Here is a 7,569-nt window from a genome sequence, read left to right as displayed (position 1 = left end):
ATTATCAAATCAAGTTACATAACTTTTTCATCTTCTAAATACTTCCTCACACTCTTTCCCAACTTACTTAAACCATCTGAAACGATCATTCTCAGGACAGGGGAAGCTTAGCTAACTCCCATTTGTCCCCAAACTTTCTTATCTGCCTTTTGTATTTTCCCTCAAACTTTTATTTACCTTTCCAAATCTTTCAAACCCATTACTCAGTCTTCCTTTACATTTCAACCATAAGACAAAACAACTCATAAGTTAATACTTTTTACTGTCATAACTGTGTATACTGGAATCTCATTCCAGCTTCTTAAACAAACAAAAGAGGTTAGTGACTGACCTCACAGGTTGATGGACTGTTCACTCATTCTGGAGGAAAGGGACACTTCAGAGACATCTTCAGTTTAGGGAAATAATTCTAGAAATGTTTTGAAAAAAAAGTTTTTGTGATTTTAAGCAATGTGTATTCCTGATTTAGTCGCAGTAATTAATTACACTATTTGTATTAATACCTAATTGCTCTTATCACTTTAAAACATCTAAGAACTCTATCTCACAATATAACTTTAAATCCCAGCCTTAGTCTGTGGGATAATGATTCAACCTTACATTTGTAAACAATATTATCTCATAAAATTTCTTTTCCCTTTTTCCCAAATTATTCCTATTAATACTTTAGTAACCATATTATCTTTCATTTGGCTATACAAAAGTACCAATGTAACCAGTCATTTGATTAAAACAACAAGATTTCACATATTTGTATTTATCCAATTTTCCATTTTTCCCCATAAAGCCAACTTCTTTCACAATGGTAACAGATTCTGGCAGATAACTTCCCTTTTGTCACTACCTGCTTATTTCTGATTAAAGAGATCTGTCATATTATCTGCCCATGAGGGTGGGTTCTTTTCCATCAGATGGCAGGCTTCACTAATAAAAACTACCAAACCAAACCCATCTCAAGTCTAGTCTAATCTTATCAGTTCTGTTGACTTTAAGAAGCCAGGTTTGGAGGCTTCTGACCCCTACTGTTTTCTTATTTTCAGTAAAACTCAAATCCCAGTGATTTCTGCTCCTCCCCCTTCCTTCCCTTCTGACAGGTGGGCAAAGGTAAAATTCTTTCTTCTTATCTAAACTAAGGGCAGGGAGGAGTAAGGGATGTAGACTGCTGTTTTGAATCTCCTTACTCAAAAACCTAGAATAAGACATTGAATGGGCCTTTCTTGGAGTACATAAAACACATGCTTTAACTACCCTCCCCAAGGCTTCTATAGATAAGCATTAATTTCCCAAGTATAAGGTTCTCACCCAGAAACTCAGAAAACTCACAGTAGGTTTGAACTGCAACCAATTAGCTTACAGGTGGAAATTCAGCAGGCCTTCTGAAAATTATACAAAAAGATTTTACAGAGCATTTTTCAAAAGTATTTTCCCTTCTTTAAAACAGTTTAAAATTGATCCTGATATAAACAGGGATTGTCACTAAACTTTCATGAAGAAAATTATTTAGAAGGTTTAAAATGATAGATATCTCCCTCTTTCTCCTTAAAGCAAATTAACCCTTAAAAACTGGAATTCATTAACTAAGTTGGTAAAAAAAATGTCCTCATTCTCAAATATTGCACAGAACTCCTAGATATTACAAAGTTCATTAGTCAAAAAGGTGTTGTAACGGGGAGGACACCTAGTTTCTATAATTACACACCCAATTAAATTTACCTTATCACTATAACAAAGTTTACCAGGACTTTAAAAACTTTTTCATAGGAATTCCTCTAGCTCTGAAATCTTTTACACAAGATTGAATATCCAAAAGTCCTTGGTTCAGTTAACAACCTCAATTTCTTAACTAAGTACAATTTTAAATCTAACAACATCTAGATTATAAGAGGAATTGTTTTTCTAACAGCATAGGTAATGCAAAGTTAACCAATTTGCAATTTAGAAATATAAGTAGACCACAAACAATTATCATGTATTTAAAACTTGAAACAGAATCTATTTAATTACCAATCTAGTGATCATAACTGAGTTGGATAAGCAAATCAAATGCAGATTCATAACCACTAGTGGTAACATTTTAATTTCTAAGGCCCAACACTTAGCATTGTAAAAGAAAATATTATTGCCTATAAAACCACATTTTTCAATATTGCTGATACATCTGTTTGTCAAATTACACAATTTAGAAATGTAACAATGCCCTAAACATAATTATGCATTTGAAACCTTGAAACAACCCATTTATCAATTTAGGTGATCAAATTTCTAAACCTCCATGCACAGAGAATCTTTCATCTCATCGTTTGAAACTATAACTTTAAACCACCAGATATATTTTCATAATAAAAACCTTTTTTTCACATGGAAACTCTGTTCTCATGGTTACATATCAGTATTATTAATTATTCACTTGTTACAACCACATATAACAGTTCCAAGTTTTATCACATCCCTTTAGAAACCCAGTTCACATATATTAAAATCTCATTAAAATTGGGGCAGCTAGGTGGCACAGTGAGTAGAGCACTGGCCCTGGAGTCAGAAGGACCTGAGTTCAAATGTGACCTCAGACACTTGACACATGTACCAGCTGTGTGACCTTGGGCAAGTCACTTAACCCCAATTGCCCTGCCAAAAAGCGAAAAAAAAACAAAACAAAACCAAAAAGAACCAAAATCTCATTAAAATTGCTATAATATCATTTCTAACCATAGAACAGTTTTCTCAAATTTCACAATCTAAGAGAATTTTAGAAATACAATGCAATTTTAGAAATACAGAAATAATAAATTTCAGATGACATCAATTGCATTTCCAGATTATCACATATAGAAAATTTTCAGCTCATTACTTTTGGTATTCAAAAACCACTTCAAAGGTTAACAATTACATTAAATCACAGTGATAATAATAATGTTGTGTCTAATATATAAACAACCATCATTATTTCCCTTTACAAATCACAGGCCCAATCCATTCATCTTTCCCTTCCCCCACAACTGCAGAAGTTACTGAGCCTAGGGCAGTTTGCAGCTGCTGGGGACAGGGTGGGCAGAATGCATAGGACCTGGGTGTCTTTTCCAAACTTTGCCAAAAAGGATGGGCTACAAAGGTACGCAGGAGCACAGGACTGACTGCCAGTCTGTGAATTTCTGTCCTTCTCCTCCTTTTGCCAGGTGGGGAAGGGTGATTTAAGTTTTCCCTACAGTTCTCCTGCATTCTCTTCTAATCTGATCTGGGACGAGAAGTGTTTGTTTTTAACTGCTCTAACTTTTACTGCAGCCCTGGCTCGGTCAGAGACAGGACAACAATGGTGAAAGATCTCAATGACTGTAATTCAAGCAAACTTCACCTTTTGCTTACTCCTTAAAAACCTTTTTGCACTTAAATCTAAGGGAAAAGATTCCCTCCTAACTTTGGGGAGGGAGTGGATAAATGATCAGGGACAAAGACAAACGCAAGAGTCTGACTGAAAACTTTAACCAGATTCTGTATTCACAGATAAACACAGGTTTTGTAGCCAGAAGGCATTCATTGGGAGGAGGTGTTTCAGCAAGATTGAGCTCCTGGAGTGATTTTACAGTTTCGGGAGTTCTCTCTCCCAAAATCCAACTAACCAGTTTCCAAACTTTTTAATGATTAAAACCCAGAATTTGCCAAAATTTTAACCCTATTTCCATTGTAATTTCAAGTTGACCAGACAAGGAACCACAGGAAAAGTCTTTGTTTCCCTAGTTGCAGCCTGAAATCTCTGGCTGCCTGCATTTCAGATTTTTACCAAAATATAGACATTTCACATGTTTTTGGACACAGACATGCAGATATAGACAAATTCAGAACATACAGAACACAGAACAGAACCAACAGCGTGGGTCGAATTGAAAGCTAAACCGAGTCACCTCAGAGGAAAGAAAAAAATAAACCAGATTTCCTCTTTAGGGATAAAGGCCTCCAATCTTCCTTACACCCCAATGGTGAAAAATCGGCATCCTGTATCTCACCCTCTGCACACAGGCCTGTGTCCAGGTTATCATGTTAACAGATGGCTAGCCCAGAACAGAAACCTTACTTGGAGAGGTCTCAAACCAGATTCTCCATAGGCTGAAAAGGGACAAGTCAGCAAAGAGCTCATTCTCCAAGACCATCACCCCAAATCAGAGTCATAGGAAAGGAAATCCCAGGTGCCGGCCCTCCGAAGTGAGAGAAGATGGATCGGGGCAGAGACTCCCTGCTGAGGTCTGAAATCCTGTGTGTGTCTCCGGGGCGGTAACATGAAATACTGCCTCATCTCGCTGGGGCCTCCATTATGTTATACCAAGAGCGAGTGAGACACGCCACAGAGTATAAGTTTTAAATGGAGAATTTGTTAGCCAACGACCATTCAGGGTTCAACCCAAACCAGAATGGCCCCGAGTTGGGGTGAAGAAGTAGCATTTATACAGAAAAACAGGGTGCAGTGGTTAATTCTCTCTTGAAATTTATGGGCCAGGTCACAAGGTGGTCTGGGGGAACAGGAACAAAGGTCCTGACAGATCAAAAGATTCTGACAGGTTCTCTTTAAGTGGGATAATCTTATCTATTGACATTCCTTGGTGGAGTCAGGGAGCCCCAGGGACTTTTGCTAAATGCTAAAAGGTCTGAGTCCATTCTTTATTATGCAAACTGGGGTTTTCTCAGGGGTCTCCTTAGCAATAACTGATTTCTCCAGTACCACAACTGTGACAGGGACTGTGGAGCCCCCACAGAGCACTTCATGGAGCAGATGAAGGCTGAGTATCACTTTGTCAGTGGGACTGAGCACACGGGGTTTATGGGGATACTCATCTTCAACTTTGAGGAGGAGATCCTGTACTTTGATAGCGATATGGAGGAGTTCCTGGCCTTGACTGAGCTGGGACAGCCCATTGCAGAGCTAATGAACAGCCTGCTGGAGGCCTTGGAGCAAGTGTGGGCCCAGGTGGCCAGGTGCAGGGACAATTATAGGTTGTTGGAGTCCTTCTGGATGTGGGGTGAGTGGGAGCAACAGCAGGGAAGGGGAAAGGGGAGAGGGGAAGAGAGATGGAGAAAGGAAAGGATGGGAGAGGAACGTGGAGGGACAGAGGGGAAAGAAAGGAGAGGGGAGGGAAAGGAAAGGGGGGAAGGGAGGAAAGGAGGATGAGATGAGGAAAGGACAGAAGGAGATCAGGTGCAGAGAAGAGAGGAGAAAGGAGGATGAAGGGAGCAATGAGAGGAGTGTGAAGAGAGAGAAGGCAGAGTGAGGGGAGATGGGAGGGAAGGAAAGAGAAAGGAGGGAGGGAAGAGATGCGGGCTTCATTTTGAGCTTGTCTACTCCACAGGGACGTGGTCATATCTCTGACTATCCCAGGCCCTCCTGGCTTAGGAGTCAGGATATTGAAGGCCTAGACTTTTCCCAAAGAGACCCCCCCCCCCAGCCAGAGATTGACAGGGGAGGGGCTCTGGGAAGGAGCCTGTTACAAAGCTGAGAAATCTGTAATCAGAAACCCACCTGCTCATAGTTGTGCTTCATTTTCCTCAATGCTGATGAGTCCACGACTGATGGGGCTATTTCTTGCTCTCTAAAATGTCTAGTTGAATAGAAGCCTTGCCCACATCCTGGCCTTGGGACAAGAGAGGGACCTGAGCCTGGTTTTGAATGAGGGAATAGAGGTGAGTCCTGGACTTGGAAGACCTGCTCTGTTTTTCTCACTCAGAATCTTTCCTTTTTCTTCTAGTTGAGCCTGAAGTAATTGTATATCCATCAAAGATGGCTCCCCTAGGATACCCAAGCCAGCTTATCTGTTTTGTTACTGGTTTCTCTCTTGGGGACACTGAGTTAGGTGTTTCCTGAATGGTCAGGAGGAGACAGCTGGGGTTGTGTCCACAGGCCTGATTAGCAATGAAGACTGGACATTCCAGACTGTGGTAATAGTAGAAATGATCACCAAGTGTGGACATGTCTACACCTGCCAAATGGAGCACTCCAGCCTTCAGAACCCTATCATTGTGGTCTGGGGTGAGAAGCAGCTCCTGATCCTTTGGACACAACATTCCTCTAGTTCTGGTCTCCTGTTGCCCACTCTCCTCCTCTAGGATATGTTGTGCTTCCCCCAATACAATCAACCCCCTCTGTGTGGTGCTGAGCTGAGAACTATGGAAATGTAGTATCTTGCCACAGCTTTACAACAGACTCCTTCCCAGAGCACCTCCCCTGTCAATCCACTAAAGAAATCTCTGGGCATGAGGCTTTCTTTGGAAAAGTCTAGGCCTTCTCTATCCTTACTCCTAAGCCAAGTGGCCCTGGGATAGGCAGAGATATGACTAGATCCCTATGAATTAGACAATTCACCACCACCATCAGTGGTCCCAGCCCTAAAAGCTTGCCTCCTTTGGGGACTCTGCAATCAGCCTATCTGTTCCTTTTCCCTGGGACAGAGCAACTAGATTCCTCTTCCTCCTTCCCTTTAACCAACTACTCAGGCCATCAGACTTGGGTGATCACCACACCAAGTTGTCTCCTAGGGGGAAAATTGTGATTCTTGGTTTGTCTTCTCCCAGAAAGACACTGAGTGGAGACGGGGGCTTTGTGCTAGGGCTGATCCTCCTTGGGGTTGGCTCATTGTTCACCTTACAAGTCAGATAGGTGAGAAATTCATGAGATGGTCCTGAGGCCCCTATGTTCTCTCCAAGGTAAGAGAAGGGGACTGGATTTGGCTGGAGCTCTGAATCTGGTGCAGGGGTGAGAAAGTCCTCCTTCTCTGACTGTAACTCTTTATCATCTTGACTTTAAAAAGGCAGCTGAAGAGGCCAGATGTCAGGGCTCAAAGGGTTTTGGAGACCCTGTTTTCATAAAGGTAGCTCTTTGAGACATCTTGTGTCCCAGCTCTGAGAGCCCACACATACCCAGAAGCACAGAAGGAGCTTCTTATCCCACTTTACTCACATGCTCTGCTCTCTTCCCTTTTATGGATCATGGATTTACCAGGGTGTTGTGTGAATATTTCTATCTGTCCTATCTCCCAGGAAACCAAGGCCAATAACCATCAGGTAAGTTCCTCTACCCAGGTGAGGCTTGGTTCTAATAACAACAACCTTTTCTCAGTAAGTTTTGAAACTAAATAAAACCTTGGACCCTGAGGGGGAAGAAGTAAGAGATATTGAGGAATGCAGGATGGTTTCTAGGTTGTGAGCCTGAGGAACTAGAGGAATGGTGTTGCCCTCTAAGGTAATAGGGGAGGTAGGAGGGGGAAGGGGTTTGGGGTAAAGATAATGAGTTCCATTTTAGACATATTGAGATTAATATTGTTCATTTTATCTTAAAAGTATTTAAGTGGTTTGATTACACAAGATCAAAGCAATTAAGATTATGGATGTAATAATAAAGCAATAATCATAATAAACTTCATATTTTTATACTATTTTACCTACCAAGACCCTTCTTGTAAAGAAAATGAATTTCTTTCAAAATTATTGAGAAAATTTAAAAAAAAAATTATGAAGAAAATCTATTTTTCTACATTATAAGTTTCTTTGATTATTTTTAGGGAATTGTATTCAGTATTAACTCAGAAAGTA

The 7,569-nt window shown here is 40.6% G+C and overlaps 1 pseudogene; it reads left to right on the top strand.

Moving 5' to 3' along the window:
- Window positions 1-4,705: 4,705 nt before the first annotated feature.
- LOC118833344 lies at window positions 4,706-6,087 on the top strand (annotated as a pseudogene).
- The last annotated feature ends 1,482 nt before the right edge of the window (window positions 6,088-7,569 follow it).

The sequence above is a fragment of the Trichosurus vulpecula genome, unplaced genomic scaffold, assembly GCF_011100635.1.
Source record: "Trichosurus vulpecula isolate mTriVul1 unplaced genomic scaffold, mTriVul1.pri scaffold_43_arrow_ctg1, whole genome shotgun sequence".
Classification (NCBI taxonomy): Eukaryota; Metazoa; Chordata; class Mammalia; order Diprotodontia; family Phalangeridae; genus Trichosurus; species Trichosurus vulpecula.
The sequence above is the reverse complement of the archived record's forward strand: the minus strand, read 5'-3'. Positions and strand labels throughout refer to the sequence as shown.